Source organism: Physeter macrocephalus, chromosome 8 (genome assembly GCF_002837175.3).
Source record: "Physeter macrocephalus isolate SW-GA chromosome 8, ASM283717v5, whole genome shotgun sequence".
Classification (NCBI taxonomy): Eukaryota; Metazoa; Chordata; class Mammalia; order Artiodactyla; family Physeteridae; genus Physeter; species Physeter macrocephalus.
This window is the reverse complement of record NC_041221.1, coordinates 148,768,857-148,789,670: the sequence shown is the minus strand read 5'-3', so window position 1 is coordinate 148,789,670 and position 20,814 is coordinate 148,768,857. Positions and strand designations below refer to the sequence as shown.

The window sequence follows — 20,814 nt, the reverse complement described above, 5'->3', positions numbered from 1 at the left end:
CAGGGTTCTAGTCTCCATGCATCCCTGTGCTTGCTTCCCTTCCGCCTACTCAGCACTGAGTCCAAACCCACAGTCCCCAGAGTTACGTGGGGCTCGTCTGCCACATTTTCTGGTCCCCAGGTTTGGACAAAGCTTCAGTGCATTTCTCCTTGATTCTTTTGACCAAATTTGTGGAGAGTTTTGTGTTTTTTTTTTTTAACTTGGAAACAAATTGTAGCTCAGGGAGAGAAAAGGTGTTGCTTAATTTCAAGCTCAGTTCTGTTTTTCTAAGATTTAGTTCTCTAAAAAAGTAAGATAAGGGACTTCCCTGGTGGCGCAGTGGTTGGGAATCCGCCTGCCAATGCAGGGGACACGGGTTCGAGCCCTAGTCCGGGAAGGTCCCACATGCCGCGGAGCAGCTAAGCCTGTGCGCCGCAACTACTGAGCCTGCACTCTAGAGCCCGCAAGCCACGACTACTGAGCCCACGCGCTGCATCTACTGAAGCCCACGTGCCTAGAGCCTGTGAACCGCAACAAGAGAAGCCACCGCAATGAGAAGCCCGCGCACCGCAAAAAGAGTAGCCCCCACTTGCTGCAACTAGACAAAGCCCGCGCACAGCAACAAAGACCTAACGCAGCCAAAAATAATAAATAAATAAAAATAAATAAAAAATTAAAAAAAAAAGTAAGATAGAACAAATATCTATTTACTACAACTAGACTTTCTAATTAGCTCCCCTGTGCTCTCCGTTTAAATTCAAACCACTTGTCTCCACATAAAATCTCCCATAGGTTCCTCCATTAACACCCTTCTGAAGGAAGGGCCAGCCCACAGCTGGTAACCCCTGGCTCGTGGGCTGCAAGCCATGGAACGTATGGGGCTGGGACAAAGGCATGTGCAGATGGAGTGTGGGATCCCGGCTGCTTGAGAAGGCTGCTTTGTTGAGGTTGCAGAAGTCACTGACAGTGAGAAAACATCTGGGGGACACAAAGGGCCTCAGGCCCAGATCCGAGAGGTCCCAGAAACTTCGAAGCAATCTTGGCAGAAGATGTTCGGTGCTCAGAGGGAAAAGAATCCATTTCCACATTCTTCTGCCCTGGACACCCACTAGATGTTTATACATCCCTGGGAGAGGTTATCTGCTTTTGACTTGAGGCAGGCCCCAAACCAGGCCTCCGATGGTTGGACCTGGGGGTTGTTGTGAAAGATGCCTGGGAGTGTGAGTGTGTGTGTGTGAGTGTGTGTGTGAGAGTGCGTGTGAGCGAGTGTGTGTGTGTGTGTGTGAGTGTCAGTGTGTGTGTGTGTGTGTTGGAGGGCGGGGGTTCAGAAGAGAGGCTCCTTGGAATCCAGAGACCCACAGAACCAGCTCGATGGCAAGCCCTTCTCCATTCACCCCTGCCAACAAATGAAGGGGTCTTCTCGTGGAGATGTCAATGTTTGGAGGGGTCCACCTCTGCCCTCGACTAGTTGTGTGACCTTGAAAAGTCATTTTTTCTTGTCCTAGGCCTCAATTTCCCCAACTCTGAAAAAAGCCTCTTGGGTGACGGACTTGAACTAGTGGTTCTTAGCATTTTGGAGACACTGGCCTTTTGGCAGTCTGATGTCAGAGTGTCTCTCTAGAAGGACATTTTACAGGTGCAGATTCCAAATTTTACTTACACATTCAGGGGTTCTCAGGGCCCTGGAAGTCCCTCTGAGGACCGGCCATTAGAGCCCCCCGTGGTGGTCTCCAGGGTCCGAACACAGACTGCACATGGTTGATGCTCGGGAAATGTCTATGGAATGAACAAATGATCCCTTCCAACTCTCACTTCCTATGAGTCTATGATTCTAAGTGCCTGGCCTTGATTTTGCTTAGTCACATTCTACAGATGGAAACAAATGTACACAGGAAAGACTCTTGTCTGACTGTTAGAGGCACACACACACATACACACATATGTGTCCTCTGACTGACATTCCTTTGCCATACATATTTTATCAAGCTCCTATGTGTGCTAGGCACCGGGGTTATGGTGATGGGAAGGATAGACCCCCGTCCCTGCCATCAGCCTAGGCGTTCTGGGCAGAGCTCTGTGCTCGACCTGGATGCACAGTAAGGCACAGACACAGCCCTGCAGTCAGGGCCGCATTAGGACTTCCATGGGCCTTGGGCACTTCCGCCTTCATGAGCCTCTTCCTCCATCAAAAAATATTCTAAAGTACCACTGTGTTGGTATAAAAATGAATTCATTGTTTTATATGTTCATTATTATTTTCATGTTTTTCTTCTCATTTAAAATGATATTTTTGTGGACCTTGACATGTATCATGAGCTCTCAGTACTGTGCCTATTGGATAAGTCGGCCCTGCCTGCAGCTCAGCTTTACCCACCAGGTGATGCAAAATCTCAGGCTGCCAAGCATGGGTTTTACAAAGAGAATCTGTAAGATGTCAGAGGAGGAAGAGGTCAGGGAAGACTTTCGGAGGGAGATGGCTCTTAAACAGAGTCCTGGAGGGTAAGCAGGACTGAACTGATGAAGCAGAAGAGCATCTGGACCGGGGAGAGATCAGAGAGGGCAAAGGCCTAGCAGGAGGACCATGCAGGCAGCAGAGGTGGCCAGAGTGCCCCTCAAAGCTGGACCTTGGGGCTTCCCTGGTGGCGCAGTGGTCGAGAGTCCGCCTGCCGATGCAGGGGACACGGGTTCGTGCCTCGGTCCAGGAGGATCCCACATGCCGTGGAGCGGCTAGGCCTGTGAGCCATGGCCGCTGAGCCTGCGCGTCCGGAGCCTGTGCTGCGCAACAGGAGAGGCCACAACAGTGGGAGGCCCGTGTACAGCAAAAAAAAAAAAAAAAAAGCTGGACGTGGGGGTCATTCAGGGTCTTGCCAACAGCCCCACCCTGACGTGCACCCCATGGCTCCCACTCCCACTTGTCGACTCTCAGAATGCTGAGGAGGATGAGCCATTAGATAACCCCCACCACAACCCCCCTTTACCGAGTGAGACCAGGTGCATGGAGTACTTTATCATTGTCCCATTTTATAGATGAGAAAACCAAGGCTCAGGGGGTTAAGTACCTTGCCTGCAGTCAAACAGCCAGGAAGAGTCAGAGCTGGATTCACACAGGTCCATCTGACCCTAGAGCTCTGAGCTCTTACCCCTACATCATACTGTCTCTCTAAGAGGCTGAGGGAGTCCCCCCATCATCCCACAGATGGGTCAACTGAGGCCCAGAGAGGAGATATGATTGGCCTAACAGCACAGGAGTTTTGCAACAGAGTTGGGAATAGAATCCAGGGATCCTGGCTCCAGTCCAGGGGTCCTTCCCAGCGGTCAGGGAGATCGGTACCCTCTGAATGATTACATTAGCATCATCAGCCTTCTTCATCCTCTCGGCTTAAAAAACACAAACTTGTTTTCACAACAGCCTTGCCCCTTCCTGGTAAGTCCTTCCTACCCGACCTCTCCATGGAGGTTCCTGAAGACCCAGCTTCCGTTAAGAGTCAGGCCAAGATCCTCCTTTCTCAAAAGTTTGTCCTCAGAAAGGGGAGCCTCTTTTCTTGATGTTCCTCCGCTCCCCGCCCCAGGACAGAATAGGTTCCTCTGTGTCCCAAACCCACCCTTTCCATGTAAGAAGGACCTGCCTTCCAGGCTGGCTGTGCAGATGTTATCATGGGCCCGAGCTGATGCACCTTTGCAACAGCTCAGCACCCTGGGCAGGAAGGCAGTTCTGGGTGCCACAGTCTTCCAGGGGTAGAGACACACTGGAGTAGTCCCAGGGTGGGGTGGCAGGAAGGCCAGGGGCCTCCATGCCATGTCCCCTGGGAGGAGGCACAATTGCAGGAACTGGGCTATAGAGTCTGGGGGTATAAAGCTGTCATCAGACCCTGGGAGAGCATCCTGTAGAAGGGTGATAAAAATTGGGGGTCCTCAGGGAGAATTTGGATTCTTAGTGGAACTGACGGGGTACAGGTCCATTCAGTTCAAGATCTTATCACAGTCAATGCTGACCAAGGAGGAAGCGGGTTGTCTCGGGCAGTACTGAGCCCCCATGTACTGGTGATGTGGAAGCAGAGGCTAGGCAGGGATGCTGGGAGGAGATTCAGGTGCCAGATGGGTGATGCAGGGGTCCATGGCCTTATGGATTGGAGGGCTTTATGAAGCGTATGCCTCTTCTCATTTTCTAGCGAGGCAACATAGTTGAGTGGAAAGAAATACCTCAACCCTTGAAGTCAGACAGTCCCTGTTTAAATATCTGGTTTCTACCACTAAGAAACGCCTCACCTCTCTGTGACTCAGTTTCCTCTCTGTAAAATGGAGACAAACACAAGGGCTGTTGTGAGAGTTAAGTAAGAATGTATATAAAGGTCCTGGCAGGGACTTCCCTGCCAGGGAAGTGGCGCAGGGGTTAAGAATCCGCCTGCCAATGCAGGGGACACGGGTTCGAGCCCTGGTCCGGGAAGATCCCACATGCCGCAGAGCAACCAAGCCCGTGCACCACAACTACTGAGCCTGTGCTCTAGAGCCCGTGAGCCACAGCTACTGAGCCTGCGTGCCACAACTACTGAAGGCCACGCACCTAGAGCCCGTGCTCCGCAACAAGAGAAGCCACCGCAATGAGAAGCCTGCGCACCACAAAAAAGAGTAGCCCCCGCTCACCGCAACTAGAGAAAGCCCGCGCACAGCAACGAAGACCCAACACAGCCAAAAATTAATTAATTAATTATTTTAAAAAGGTCCTGGCAATAAATGAGTTTCTCTTCCCATTCTACTGGAGGAGGGAACAGAGTTTGGAGCTGTTAAGTGACATACTTGGCCAAGGTTAAATGGCTGGCAGGGGCAACTGATTTAGAATGGGAACCCAGGTCTCTTCCAGAACAGTGGGCTGTGTCCTACCTGTTTAGGTCCCATTTATTGAGCACCTACAAATGCTTGAGCTGAATGGTGTTCCACTGAGTAGCTGCTCTGTGACCAGGTACAATTATTATCCTCATTCCACAGATGAAGCTCAAATAATTTTGCCAGCTGCTCAAGATCTCACAAATGAAGAAGCAGCAGAGTTGGGGTGCCAATTAAAGTCTGACTCCCAAGCCTGACTCTTAATCGGGAGTTGGTAAACTACGGCCCATGGGCCAAATCCTCCCTACTTCCTGTTTTTATAAATAAAGTTTTATTGGAACACAGTCACGTTCACTTGTTTACGCGTTGCCTGTGGCTGCTTTCACGGTACAATTGCAAGGGGAATCATTGATTCGCAAAGTCTGAAACATTTACTATCTGGCTATTAACCAAAAAACTTTGCCTAGCCCTACTCTTAACCACCACTTTATATCATAGTTTTTTCTTAAGAATTTAAAAGGGGAATCTGCTTAACACCAAGACACATTTTTAGGCAGGTCAGTAAGTACTTGACATGAATTCTGTGATAAATAGAGACTGAATTACCGTCTGGCTCTCCCTGCAACTTTCCTCCATCTCCCGCTAAGCAGATCTTCTTGGTCAAGGGGATGGGCTGAGTAAAACAAAGACAAAGGCATGTGTCAAGCACATTAACAATGCCCTGTGTTTTGCATCTGTATATTCTGATTTAATCAGGGGATTTTAATTGTTTTATTTAAAAATTTTTATTATTTAAAAAGATTTAATTGCATTACTTCTTAATTGATGTTTACAGCTTATTATTAATGCTATTTATTATAAATGTCAGAACTGTATCTTTTCTCCTTTAAAGTATTTATTTATTTATTTGCCTGCTCTGCACGGCTTGCAGAATCTTAGTTCCCCGACCAGGGATTGAACCCGGGCCCTCAGCAGTGACAGGGTGGAGTTCTAACCACTGGACCACCAGGGAATTCCCATCTTTTCTCCTTTTAAATATTACATGATTTCCATTGTGAACGTATAATATCTCAGGACCACTTCCTTCCCCAAGCGAGCAAGCGGGATTTTTAGCCACGACCAGGGAGATAGTAGATTTTGATATGCCAGAATTAAAGAACAGAATCAATAAACAAATAAAAATATCAATCTGAGCAGAAAGAGTACTGAATCAGGAGTCAAGAGACCTTGGTTCTAGACATAGCTCCATCCAATCAGTTGGGTGATTTGGGTTTCTCATAAGCCCTCCGATGTCTCAGTTTCCCCTTATAAAATGGGGCTACTGGACCAGATGACTGCTAATGGCTCTTCCTAGTATGGCAGTGTATTCCCACTAAAAAACGCACCAAAATGAAACCTCTGGGGCAGTTCTGCCTAGAAGGAGAGGCTTCACAGAGATGACCATCGATCCCACAACGGGGTTCTCTATTCTGAACCTAGCAATCCCTTTGGGAGTAGGGGACAGTCGGCATGCACCGGGCACCTTCCCAATTATTTTTGGTTTTGTCACAGGATCCAGGACTCTTTTATCAGAAGAAGGGGGATTTAGGTCTGATGAGGGAGGAGTATCCCTGGCGGGGGCAGTGGGTCAGAAAACACCAACAGTTGGAGGAATGGGGGAGCTGAAGGAAGCGGCGACCCTGTCCTGTCATCTTCCCCTGTCCTCGGGATGGCTTGGGGAGCAGGACAGGATGGACATGTCATCGCTGTGAGGGGCGTGGATGTCCCCACCTTCCTGCTAATCCCTAATCATGATTACTCTCTCCCTAGGCAGGAATGAAAACCTTTTGGTCTTTATTTCATATCACTTTTTACAATTTTAGAGGCAAAAAAGGAAATTTCACTGCTGTTTTAATTTGTCTCTATTTGATCAAGAAAAAGATCTTTTTCTGGTTTAGCTATTTGTAGTTTTACTTTTGTAAACAAAATTATTTGTGGCCTTTGCTTTAATTTTTTTCCTATTAGCAATATTTATCTTTTCTCTTTTGATTTTTTGAGGTTACATACTTAATGTGTAAATATATCTTTTGTTTTGTCAAGCTTTTAGAAAATCAACAAAACTGGGTGTAGTAAGAAAATGTTAACAGCCTCTTTACTTCCTTGGCAATTCTGAACTCCAGAGGAGGCTATTGATAATTAACATTTGCTGAGTAACTGCTGTTAGTTTTCTGTATTTATACAAACTTACTCAAATACATATATATGTATATATGTAATTTTTCATTTTTTTATAAGAGTAGAAACGTGCTATATCTTTTAATCTGAAAACTGTTTTTAAAAATTCTACATTGTAAACTGAACTAGCCCTCTCTGAGATTCTTATGCCTCTTCTGTATTTCACAAACTCTTTCTTGTCATCCTCACTACAAGAGTTAGTCAAGAAGCATTAGGCCAGAGTTATAGATTAGAGAAACTGAGGCCCAGGGAGGAAACGTGATTTACCCAGATTCTTCAACAGTTCAATACTGGGGGACTTCCCTGGTGGTCCAGTGGGTAAGACTCTGCCCTCCCAATGCAGGGGGCCTGGGTTCAACCCTTGGTCAGGAACTAGATCCCACATACTGCAACTAAGACGCCCGCGTGCCGCAACTAAGACCCGGAGCAGCCAAAATAAATAAATAAATATTTAAAAAGCCCCCCAAACAATTCAATAGTGGGACGAGAACCCTAGGATGAAACCCTCCTGATTCTGGAGGCTGACGCCTCTCTATGCAGAGTGAATCAGACCTTCTGTCCCGAGAGTCACCCTCCTGAGGGGCACAGGCTGGAGTTGGGAGTCAGAGAAAGTGTAGGTACTAAGGGTGTCCACGACGGCAGAAGAATTCAAACTACCCCCAAGGCTCTCCTCAATTCCTGACGTGCTAGGTGACCTTGGGACGAGCGGTCAGCCCTCTCTGGGGTTGCAATGCTCATCTATGAAATAAAGGCTTGGGCCTAATCAGAGGATTTCAAACTGTGCTCTTTGGAGCTGCAGGGAGCCTCCACAAGTTACTGTCCCTCAAAAGTGAACACGGGGAGCATGTTCTGGGATGCTCATCACAGCACCTGCTGTGTCGGTGAAAAGTTGGAAGCAACTGCAATGTCTTACATGCATCAGGTCATGCATGGATTCATCCCTTCTTTCGTTCGTGGAATAGCTACTGAGTAACAACTGCCAGGCCCTGTTTTAGACACTGGGAATCACCTCTGAACAAGATAGACCAAGTCTCTGCCCTCTTAGAGCTTACCCGAAAGGCTGGGCCACCCAACCGTGAGCTGAACCCCAGTAAGGTGTAACCAGATGTGTCCCTATGTCCCAGCATGGATGGGTCTCCAGGCCACAGGGCTGAGTGCTAGAGGTGGTACCAAGACCTGGGTAGGCTGATTCCTTTGATATAAACCCCACCCCTTCTGGATATCTGGCTGTAGGTGGACAGATACATTAAAAGGTGCTGAGGAGGCTTTGGGGGTGCATCTCTAAACGATGGTTTTGTTTCTGGAAAGAGAGGGGAGTAGTCCAGGATTGAGGGTACCTTGTGTGGGGCACTTTATCTGTATTTTTTTATCTGTATTTTTTAAACAAGGAAGACATTCAAATATTGTTTGCAATTAAATATATATATATATATATTTTTTTTTTTAAGGCTTAAAATAAACTTAAGTCCAGAGAGAGGGAAGGACAAAAAGAAACTTACAAGTTTCAGTCTCACAGAGTCCTTCAAAATCTGATGTGTTCAGGCTCTACGATCTACCCAAACCTAGGAAGTGTCTTGGTTTGGGGATCAGAGATTTTAAATTAAACAAACCAATGACAAATATTGCCTGGATCCAAGGCTAAGCCAGCTTCATCATCGAGGCAGCATCCACTGTGTTCAGCCCCAGCTGATTCTCCCTTAGCTATTTAAAATCTCATCTTGGCATTGCTGGATGGGAAAGCCTCCCCCAAGATTTATTTTACAAGTGAGGAAACCTCTTTTCTTTTTCTAAAAATTTATTGAATACATTTGACCTATAACATTAGGTAAATTTAAGGTGTACAACATGTTAAATGATTTCTTATTTTGCCAAGGACTCAATTAACGGTAGAGCCCAGATTACAAAGCAAGAAGCCAGCCTGCCCTGCCTCCAGATCCTGGGCCCAATGCAGGGGGGAGGGGTGGGGTGGGATGGAGGGGGAGGCCATCCTCCAGACTCCCACTGGAAGCTCCAATGATGAGTCCTGGTGTCCAGCACATGCTGAAAGGAAGCCTTGTCAACATGGAAGGAGATCAAGGTGGCCAGGGGGTGCTGAAACCTCCTGTCGGGTCCAGCATCTCTGAGGAGATAGGGACACTTCGTACACTGCCCCTGTCCCCGCCCCCTCCTTGAGCTCTCTCCACTCGAATTCCGAGGGGCTTTGGAATCACTAGACTGTCTCCTGCTCCCAGGAAACCCCAGGCTTCAGTGGAGCCAGGCGACTGGCCATCCATCATCCTTATCTCCCGGCTCTGGCGGCCCCAGGTCCCTGGCCTGGATGGGCCTAGAGGGCCAGGAGGGCGGGGGGAAGGATGGGGCCAGGGGGGCCTCGATAACAAGAAAAGCAGCTGTTCCCTGGGGGAACTTCAAAGTGCCTAGAGATGAAATTTATGGGCAGAGTTGTTCACATTAGGGGCCAGAGGGCCATTCATCCTGTAAATATTTATTGAGCACCTACTGTGTGCCAGGCACTGGGCTGGGGGAATCTTATGGGCCCAAAGAGATTTTGTTGTTTGTTAGGTTAACGTGTCTACCTCAGTGGACTAGGTTTGATGAATGAATCAGTTCATTAATTCATTAAGTATTTATTAAGCACCCACTGTGTGCTGGGGGTTGCTGGAAATCCAAGGCTGTTGGAACAGTTACATGAATACGCCCCCCTACTGTGGGCAGGGTGTGAGATCCACTAATGCAGTTGTCCGGAGCTTCAGAGTCAGGCAGACGGGCAAGTTACTAAACCGTCCTTGGTCTTTGCTTTCTTAGCTGTAAAACCAGGGTAATAATCGCACCTATCCCATGGGGTTTGGGAGAGGAGGAACTGAAACAAGAAACTATAGGTCAAAATCTTAGCCTGAGCCTGGTAGACGGTCATCTTGTACCAAGGGTGGCTATTTTTGTGACTGCAAATGATCGGCACCATCATTTATTTATTACGTGTGTGTTGAGTGCCTGCCATGTGCTCGGCAGTTGCTGTGAGGGCAACTGGCAAGTCGGCCTGGGAGGGTGTGCAAGAGTCCCTACCTCTCCCCTGAGGTCTCTCATTGGCTGAGCCTTCGAGGTGTTAAAGAGGGGTTTATGTGGCCCAGAAGAGGCATTTGGACTTAAACCCTCAAATCCCTCTCACCCCAAGACTCTAAGGGCCCATGATCTTCCTTCCAGGCAGGTTCCTGAATGGGTACCTCCCTACCTTCCAGGCAGCCCATGAGGAAGGCCTTTCTTCTGTGGAGCTGAGATCTGCCTTCTGGAAATTTCCCCCATTAGTGTCCCAGCTCTGTCCTCTGGGCCCTACCCCAGCTCTTTGAGCCTCAGTTTATTCATCTATAAAATGGGAATAGCAATAGTTCCTATCCTATAGGGTTACTGGGAGGGTAAAATGAGATGAAGACGGTAAAGCACTTGGGACAACCTCTGCAAAATGAAATCTGTGATAAGGGGCAGCGAATAACAGCAAACAATAAAATAACGATAGCCTCTGGGAGTCAATGAAAAGAGGAGGTGGAGGAAGAGGAAGACGAAGGAGAAGAAAGGGTACCAGACCTGTACTTTCTGGGGTAGGAAGTCACCCTCGGGAAACCTGAGTTTGGCAAAGGAGAGCATACACGATTCGCAAAGATGTTTCCCAACTCACAGAGTCTGGTAAACATGGAAGGGAAGGCGCTTGGAGTTAGTGTTCTTCTCCACGCACTGGGGGCAGTGTTTCCACTTCCACTCACAGAAGAGCAAGTGAGGCCCCTGAAGGGGACTTCATTTCCCAAGGTCAGGGAGCAGGGGGCACTGGGCAGCCCCAGAGCTCCGTCTCCTCTCTCACTCCCCTCAAGGCAGCAGTGGAGGGGGGCTCTCCATGGACAGTGCTAGGGGTTGAATTGTGTCCCCGCCCTAAAATTCATATGTTGAAATCCTAACCCCCAGCACCTCAAAATATGCCTTTATTTGGACACAGGGTCTTTAAAGAGGTAATCAAGTTAAAATGAGGTCATTGGGGTGGGTCCTCATCCAATACATCTGGTGTCCTCATGAGAAGGGGAAATTTGGACACAGAGTGATGCAGAGACAAAAGACAGGGAGAAGACAGCCATCCACGACACAGGAGAGAGGCCTGGAACAGAACCCTCACAGCCCTCAGAAGGAACCAACCCCACCTGCACCTTGATTTTGGACTTCCCAGCCTCCAGAACTGGGAGAACACATTTCTGTTGTTTAAGCCGCCAGTCAGCCTTACATCATGCCAGCAGCCCTGTGGCAGTGAGTGGAGTGCCCCACGGAATGTTCTGAGGGCTTCCCTGCCTGTCCCGGGGAGCGGGGGGGGGCGGCTCTTCTCCAGAACCATGGGATGTCGGTCAGAAGGCGCGAGGCAGGCCTGGCAGTGTCTGACCACAAGGCCATGGTCTTTGCATTGATCTTCCTTGTTCTTGTAGCTCCCTGAGAAGTGAAAACCCATTTTCCTGGTGCCTTCCGGTGATGACTGGATTAACCTCACCTGCTGCTGTCCTCTGCGAAGACCTGCCAGGCTTGCTCTGGTCTCCCTGGGACTGGGGATTTGTCAGAGATTCTGGGAATTACCAAGCCAGCCGCATCCACTTCCTCCTCTCTCTGTGATCTTTCCCCTCTTCCCTCTTTCCTTCTTCTTTGGCGCCCCTCCTCCTGGCCTGTGCTCACCCCACGTCCACCCACATCCCATCCCACGACTGCTTCCTCCGGATTCCCCATCTTCCAGGCCAACCTCACCTGGTGGCCCTCAGCAGAGCAAGGGGCAGTCCAGAACCCAAGGTTGCCCTGGAGACAGAGGCAGGAAAAGTCTAAACTCACTTCTCTGGAGCCGAGAAGAAGTTATCCAGAGCTGGTTTCTCCTCCCACCTTCCAGGAAGCCTCCTTCTTGTCCCTGGCCTGGATACATTATTATATTTTGCTTTAATTGCATTAAAGCAAATGACTATGTCACCCTGTGGTTTCGATCAGGTCAGGGATCTGATAATCGATCCTGGCACAGTCTAGACAGGAGTCACTTTGAAGCTGTTTTTAGCAGGATGAGAACAAACAATTTTTCCAAAGTGGTCACATTAGGCAAACAGGCTGGTGGGTCATCTCTTTGGGAGGGAGTGTGCCCTGGCTCCAGGCAGCCTGCTGACTGATTCCCAGGCCCCTGGGGAGGAGACAGGACTGTACCCCCTGGGATGCAAGGAGCTTGAAGTAGAGATGCCACAGGCTTAGGCCTCCCAAGATGTGAAATCTGGTCCAGGTGCCTCTTCCAGGAAGCCAATCCTGACTGACACCACCTGGCTCAGGGCACAAAGGTAGCATAGTGCAGTGTGAGATGGCTGGCTGGAGAGATGGAAGAAAGATGGAATTCATACGGGGCACTGGTAGAGGTGGGACCATGTCCTGCAAAATTATTCTCTCTTCTACTCTCTTTTGATTCTTTGAAGTTCATCAAGAGGAAGGCCTCAGTGTGTTCTAGTCTGTCTCTAATATGGTTCTAATGTTTGCTGATCTCCCCTTTTAACAAGGAGAGCAGGCCTTGGGCTCTGCAGGGTGCAAGATCTAGCTAGATTTCAATAACACTGTTTTGTTTTCATTGTATTTATTTCCTACAGTCTCTTTCAAGCAATACTGGTTTTCCCCCGACAGAAAGTGAACCATTGTTCGAGCACAGTAAGGTAGAGATCCTGAAGGTGGGAGCTGAAGGAGGACTCTGGGAGACAGTGCTGGGGGATCTTATGCACAGGACCCATGCCAGCTCCGCACTCACTTGCTGTGTGACTGCAGACAAATTGCTTTGCTCTCTGAGCCTCGGTTTCTCTGTGTAAAATGGAGTTGATGATGTACTGCGCAGGGCCATAGTGAGGATTTTCTGAGAACGTAGGCATGTAAAGCATCCAGTGTATGCATGGCGGGCGTGGGGTCTGCCCTCTGCCTGGTGGCCTTGTTCCTTACATGGGCCACTGCTCCGCTCAGCCAGTCTCAGAGGCTTTGCTGGTCCCACGGTCGAAACTGACTAGATTCCAGGTTCAGAGGAAAAGAAAGGAGCTTGGAGGCCCGAGCAATGCTCTGGCTCAAGCTCCCTGGCCTTGGGCTTGCTCCATCCCTCCACTGGCCCACAGTTTCCCCACCTGTCAGCAGAGGCTCTGACCAAATGCTTTTAAGACCCTTTGCTCTGACATAAGGATATTTTGGAGTTACAATGCCACAACAGAAGAATCTCTGTTTTAACAAATATATCTTGTGGTCCTCCCTACTTGCAGACTTGGCCATGGACAAGCGGCATCGGCCTCACCTGAGAGCAGGTAGAAATGCAGACGCTCAGGCCCCACTCAGATCTCCTGAATCAGAATCTGCATTTTAGGACTTCCCTGGTGGCGCAGTGGTTAAGAATCTGCCTGCCAATGCAGGGGACACGGGTTTGAGCCCTGGTCTGGGAAGATCCCACATGCTGCAGAGCAATTAAGCCATGCACCACAACTACTGAGCCCACGTGCCACAACTACTGAAGCCCTGCACCTAGAGCCCGTGCTCCTCAACAAGAGAAGCCACCGCAATGAGAAGCCCGCGCACCGCAATGAAGAGTAGCCCCCGCTCACCACAACTAGAGAAAGCCCGCGCACAGCAATGAAGACCCAATGCAGCCAAAAATTAATTAATTAATTAATTAATTTTTTAAAAAAAGAATCTGCATTTTAACAAGATGCCCAGTGCTTGAAAAGCACTGATTTATATCACCCAGTCTGAAACGAGAGTTTTAAATGCTTTTACATCTTCAAATATATTTATATATATTTATATATTTATCAGGGATTTTAAAAAACAATGAACATGTCATTTTTCTTCTGAAACAATAAAGGTGTTATGAAAGTGGTAAATGAACCCAGGCCAGTTCAGAGAAGAAATGATTTATGTAAATCTGGTGAACAGTTTTTCCCAGGAAATTTTCCTTCTGAGTAAGGTAGTGTCTCCCACTTTCCATAAGTTGGCCTCTTCCCAGCAAGTGTCTCCCTCATGCCTGATTCCTGGAAGGCTGTGTGTGCGTGTGTGTTTGTGTGTGTGTTGTGTGACTGTGTCTTGCAGCTGATCCACTGAGCAGGGACTTCAGCCAAGTCAGCAAAACTAGGATGGAAAAAAAACGAGATTCCTAAAGGCTTCAGGGTAAGCCTGGGGAGCTTGGGCAACCATCCCTCAGATAAACTGAAGCAGCATGTTCTGTGGATTAGTCAGGCATCCTGGCTTTCCAGTTGGGCCCACCTCCTAGAGGGCTTCCTGCCTATCCCTCCTGTCCAGATGGGGTCCTCTGTTTCTCCTCATCTCCAAAACAAAAGCCCCAAACACCATCCCATCCACTTTGGGAATTTATTCCAAAGAAGCGATCTCGATGTAGGCAAAGATCTTTTTAAAAGAATGATCATCACATGCTGTTGATAAGAATGAGAAGCCAGAAAAAAATCCAAGTGTCCAAGAATAGGGGCCTGAGGTTACTTTATGATGTATTTCAATCCCGTGCCTGCCTGGGAGCAGGTCAGCAGTTATGGGCAGGAGTCGGCAGGTCTGGACTTGAGGGATAATTTAAGCAGTTTATTTAGCCTCTCCAAGCCTCACTTTCCTGAGCTTTAAAATGGGGGTGATAATAATACCAAATGCCTTCTCTTGTTTTGAGGATTAAATGAGGACATACACAGAAAACATTTAACACCATGCCTGGTGCACGGTAAGCACTTGGTAAATGGTTGTTTGCTGTGCGCCGGTTCAGATATAGACAAATGTTGGTGGTGAATATTAATGACAAGGAAATATATATACGGCACAGTGAAAGAGAAAAAAACAGATTATAACTCAGCATGATCCATTTTGTAAGCATATGTGTACACATTCACATTTAACCTGGTATGGAATTGATAAACATGAAGTGGAGATGTAGTTGCTACAAGAACAGGAAATGTCCGGCCACTGGGTAACCCTTTCTCACTTCTCAGGTTCACTTCCATCCTCTTTGCCTGAGAATGCCAGGGAAAATCAGATTTGGACCGATTGTTGATAAGGACCGTAACGAAAAAACAAAAGTGGTACCACTTGAGTGCTTTCTAAGAGACAGGCACCTTCTAGGTGTACTACTAGCTCATTTATTCTTCACAACCACCTATGAAGCGATACTATTAATATTCTCATTTTACAGATGAGGAAACTGAGACACAGAGGGGCTGAGTAGTAATCTGTCCAAGGCCTAACAGCCAAAAAGAGGTTAGAAGATAGTTTCAAACCTGGGCTCTAATCACTATGCTATCCCACTCCCCAGGCCTCTCATTGACAAAGAAGGAAACTAAGGCCCAGAGAAGCAGGGCACTGGCCCAAGGCCACACAGCAAAGCAGTGTCAAAGGAGGAACTAGTACTAAGCCTCCTGAAGCTTTGAGGCTCCTCAGTGCCCCCTTCAGGCAGCCTGAGGCTGCAATGGCTACTTGATTCCTCCAGGCTGTGGGAAGGGCACCTGGGCATCTAATCGTTTGCACTCCTCTGCAGACAACCGGCTGGTAGGAAAGTACAGGTCTTTGGCGAGCAAAGGAGACAACCCACAAACTGCCTGCACCTTCCCCTGAAGCACTACCTCCACCCTCCAAATCCCGTGTCATTTAAGGCAAATGTAATCCATATGGCTCTGATTCATTTACACTTAAATCTTCAAGACACTGGGTTCTAAGTGCTGTTACTTACAAAGCCTTCAGAACCTGATAAGTGAGAGATTCAGCTCCCGGACTCCTCCTCTCCACCCCTACCCCCAGTCCAGTCTGCCTCCCCTTCCCCCATCTGGACCAGAGTTCATACCAGCATCTGGCAGGACTGAAAAGAAACTCACAAACTCAGACTTGGAAACTGTGTGTGGGGGCACAGGACCAGTTATTAGGATGTTCAGAGCAGCATTGTTTGTAATCCCAAAAGTTGGAAACAATGTATATGTCCATCCATGGGAGAATGGATGAATAAAGTGTGGCAAATTCATACAATGTGACACCACACAGCAGTAAAATGGACAATCTCACAAACATATTGTTGAGGGAAAAAAACAAGTTGCAGATTAATTCATAATATGATACCAATTATTCAAAATTTAAAAACACTGAAAAATCATTATATGCAAATATATAAACTACCTTGGTAAAGTTTATTTTTTAACCTGGTAGTGGGTACATGGATATTTGTTCTAGCATATATACTTTTTTTTTCGGTACGCGGGCCTGTCACTGCTGTGGCCTCTCCCGTTGCGGAGCACAGGCTCCGGACGCGCAGGCTCAGCGGCCATGGCTCACGGGCCCAGCCGCTCCGCGGCATGTGGGATCTTCCCGGACCGGGGCGCGAACCCTCGTCCCCTGCATCGGCAGGCGGACTCTCAACCACTGCGCCACCAGGGAAGCCCTATACATTTTTGTATAATTTTGCAAAGCTACATAATAAAATTTTCAATAAACCCCTAGATTTCACATCAGCAAAGAAAGTTATCCTATGTGTTGAGTTCAACTCCCTCATTTCACAGAAGGGGAGAAGGAAAAAATTTAATATTTGTTAACTATGTAACACTTACTAAATACTCACTTGTCAAGCACACCCTCATTTCATGTAGGTTCCAATCCCCTGCATGGCAGCATATGCTATTACTATTTTCATTTTACAGATGAGGCGGCTGAGGCTCAGCAACTTCCTCAAGGTCATGCAGCTTGTAAACCACAAGGTTGGAATACAAGTCATGGCCTTCTGGCTCCCAAGGCTCACACACCAGACCACATGCTGTTGAGCCAGCACTGTTCTTTGATCTTCATCTACAAGTCTCTGAGTTAGGTTTCATTATTACTGGTTTTAGAGGTGAGGAAACTGAAGCTCTGAGCAGTCATTTGCTAACGCTTGTTCAGGGAGTTACTCCACAGAGACCAGGCAAGGGAGCTTCCTGACTCCTAGTCCAGTGTTCTTCCTCTGTCAGGCTTTGTCTGGAAGACCTGGGGGTGGGAAAGTATGGCTGTGTTTACCCTTACCTTTTACTCTTTAGAAGCTCTATGCAGTTCGGGTACTGCCAAGGGGAATGAAGCTCCCAAAGTCGCCTTGGCCAGGTTTGGATCACAGAGTTGTGTAGAAGGGGAGGACCTGGTGAACCCTGGGTCTTGCAGCCAAAGGAGCCATCCTTAACTCCACTTTAATTCACAGCCGGCATCCAATCTATCAGTCAGGTCCCTGCAGGAAACAGGTGGCACACTCAAATGTTGGGTGCTTTGAGGAGAGTTTAATAAAAGGACTATCCACAAATTTACAGGCAGGGTTACGAAAAAACAGCCACTTACAGTGTGGTACTCCGGGGCTGGCAAGAGCAGGGAGTTGTCACCGCTCAGGTCTGACGGTCACACTTCTCCTTCCGTCAGATCCCTTGCCAGTATTCCTTTTGGCCAAACTCAATGGGAAACTCCTTCGGCCAAACCCAATGGGAAACAGGGCAAAGAAGACTCTGGATGGAGTTCATATAGCTCAGGATCCCAGGGCATAGAGCAGGGTGGGGAGAGCCAGAGACTGAATCCAGAGGGGCAGGCAGAAGAAAACAGAAAACATTGGCTTTCCTTCAGATATACTCAGACTCTGGTGGTATACTTCATACCACCTCCATGGCTAGCCCCTGGGGTGAGCCATCATCACCCCTAGGCTGTATTTCTACAATAGACTCCTAGGTGATCACCCAGCTTCTACAGTCTGTTCCTAACAGTCAGTGATTCTTGTAAAGTACATGTCAAACCATGTCACTCCTCTGCTCAAAATCTTCAAGGGAAGAGCAAAAGCCAAAGTCCTTACAAAACTTCACAAGTTCCTGCACAATCTGTCATCCGTCCATCACCCTTTGACCTCATCTCCCTACTTTTCTCTAGCATTCACTCTGCTCCAGCCACACTGACCTTTCTCTTCTTTGATATACAAGGACAGTTCCTGCTTTAGGGCCTTTGTGATCTCTCTGCCTGGAATGTTCTTTCCCCTCCATCCTTTACCTCCATCAAGTCTACTCAAGTGTCTCCTGCTCAATGAGACCTCCTCTGACCTTCCTTTGTAAAACTGCAAACTGTCTCCCCCATCTCTCGCCCACTGTTCCTGATCCCCATCATCCTACTCTAGCTTTCTTTTCCCCATATCACTTGTCATCTTTTAACATGCCACATAATTTACTTATTTGATATTTTTCTTTTTTTTTCTTTTGGCTGCGCCGGGTTGCAACATGCGGGCTCTTAGTGGTAGCATGTGGACTTCTTAGTTGTGGCATGCAGACTCTCAGTGGCCACCTGCATGTGGGATCTAGTTCCCCGACCAGGGATCGAACCTGGGCCCCCGGCATTGGGAGTGTGGAGTCTTACCCACTGGACCACCAGGGAAGTCCCCTACTTACCTGTTATATTTATTATCTGTATCTTCCCACTAGAACACAAGTTCTGCAAGCATAAGGCTCTGTTTTGTTCATCAGTGGATCTCCAGAACTTGGAATTTTGTAGGTGTTCAACACATACTTGTTGAATGTTGTTGAATGACTGAAATGGGGGAAAGGAAAGATTAGGCTTGGAATTTTCCAGTTAGAAAAGGGTAGAGGATGGGTAGAGCCAGTGAGAAGATTAATGGGTCCTATATGAGGGAAAGGAAAAAAAAAAGTCAACATGGAATTATTCATTACTATATACCTGTTAAAAGTTGTATCTTACCAACAGATATCAAAGGCCTGAACATTTTGTAGACCCTTTGTCTTAGCAATTCCATTTTCAAGAATTTGTACAAGGAAATTGTCATCGTTTTTTGGTAAAAATGTAGTAATAATGGAATTCTTCACAGTGAAGTGAAGAATAATGAAAAACTGGGACCAAAGTAGCCATCTAACAATTGTGAAATGCTTAACTATGGTACAGCCATAGGTGGAATACTATGCAAACATTAAGTGCATTAATTGACCTGAAAGATATTTATGATAATTGCTTAGTGAGAAAAGCACATTATAAAACAGCATTACATTATAATCTTGTTTTTTATTAAAATATACAGTTGTCTCTTGAACAACATGGGTTTGAACTGTGCAGGTTCACTTACACGCAGATTTCTTTCACTAAATTCGTCCTATAGGACTACACAATCCACGGGTGGTTGAATCCTCGGATGTGGAATAGTGAATACTGAGGGCTAACTGTGAAGTTACACACACATTTTTGACTGCATGGAGGTCAGCACCCCTAGTCCTCGTGTTGTTCAAGGGCCAACTATATATGCATTTTAAAAGGTTGAGAAAGCTATAACCCAAAATATTAATGGCACTTATCTCTGGATGGGCACCATACAGGTATTTTATTTCTTTTGCCTCTATTTCCTAAATTAGCTTCAAGGAACTTAATTATTTTAAAAACTAAATTTATATTTTTTAAACAGCAGTTATTTATGAGCTCTTGGACAAATAACTTGACTTCTCTGGGTAACAGTTTCCTCATTTGTTTGTTTGTTCCTTTGTTTGTTTGTTTTTGGCTGTGCCAGGCAGCTTGTGAGATCTTAGTTCCCTGACCAGGAATTGAACCCTGGCCCTTGGCAGTGAAAGCTCCGTGTCCTAACCATGGGACTGCCAGGGAATTCCCTTCCTCACTTTTTTAAAAAAATATTTTTGTTTTTAATATCTTTATTGGAGTATAATTGCTTTACAATGGTGTGTTAGTTTCTGCTGTATAATGAAGTGAATCAGCTATACATATACATATATCCCCATATCTCCTCTCTCTTGCATTTCCCTCCCACCCTCCCTATCCCACCCCTCTAGGTGGTCAAAAAGCACCGAGCTGATCTCCCTGTGCTATGCGGCTGCTTCCCATTAGCTATCTATTTTATATTTGGTAGTACATATACGTCCATGCCATTCGCTCACTTCGTCCCAGCTTACCTTTCCCCCTTCCCGTGTCCTCAAGTCCATTCTCTACATCTGCGACTTTATTCCTGTCCTGCCCCTGGGTTCTTCAGAACCACTTTTTTTTTTCAGATTCCCTATATATGTGTTAGCATATGGTATTTGTTTTTTTCTTCTGACTTACTTCACTCTGTAGGACAGACTCTAGGTCCATCCACCTCATTGCAAATAACTCAATTTTGTTTCTTTTTATGGCTGAGTAATATTCCATTGTATATATGTGCCACATCTTCTTTATCCATTCATCTGTTGCTGGACACTTAGGTTGCTTCCATGTCCTGGCTATAGTAAATAGTGCTGCAATGAACACTGTGATACATGACTATTTTGAATTATGGTTTTCTCAGGGTATATGCCCAGTAGTGGGATTGCTGGGTCATATGGTAGTTCTATTTTTAGTTTTTTAAGGAACCTCCATACTGTTCTCCATAGTGGCTGTATCAATTTACATTCCCATCAACTGTGCAAGAGGGTCGGTCCCCTTTTCTCCACACCCTCTCCAGCATTTATTGTTTGCAGATTTTTTGGTGATGGCTATTCTGACTGGTGTGAGGTGATACCTCATTGAAGTTTTGATTTGCATTTCTCCAATGATTAGTGATGTTGACCATCCTTTCATGTGTTTGTCTGCAATCTGTATATCTTCTTTGGAGAAATGTCTATTTAGGTCTTCTGCCCATTTCTGGATTGGGTTGTTTGTTTTTCTTATATGAGCTGCATGAGCTGCTTGTAAATTTTGGAGATTAATCTTTTGTCAGTTGCTTCATTTGCAAATATTTTCTCCCATTCTGAGGGCTGTCTTTTCGTCTTGTTTATGGTTTCCTTTGCTGTG

At 46.9% G+C, this 20,814-nt stretch overlaps 1 long non-coding RNA gene across 1 annotated transcript in view; it reads right to left on the bottom strand.

Moving 5' to 3' along the window:
- LOC114486666 (uncharacterized) overlaps nt 1-18,797 on the bottom strand; it is a 53,988-nt gene extending 35,191 nt beyond the window's left edge. The window contains exons 1-4 of the long non-coding RNA XR_003680769.2: nt 18,441-18,797; nt 17,359-17,581; nt 17,056-17,251; nt 5,407-5,473 (exon numbers count right to left, since the gene is read on the bottom strand). This is a non-coding gene — a long non-coding RNA (uncharacterized lncRNA). The remainder of the gene's footprint in view (nt 1-5,406; nt 5,474-17,055; nt 17,252-17,358; nt 17,582-18,440) is intronic.
- Between the last annotated feature and the right edge of the window lie 2,017 nt (nt 18,798-20,814).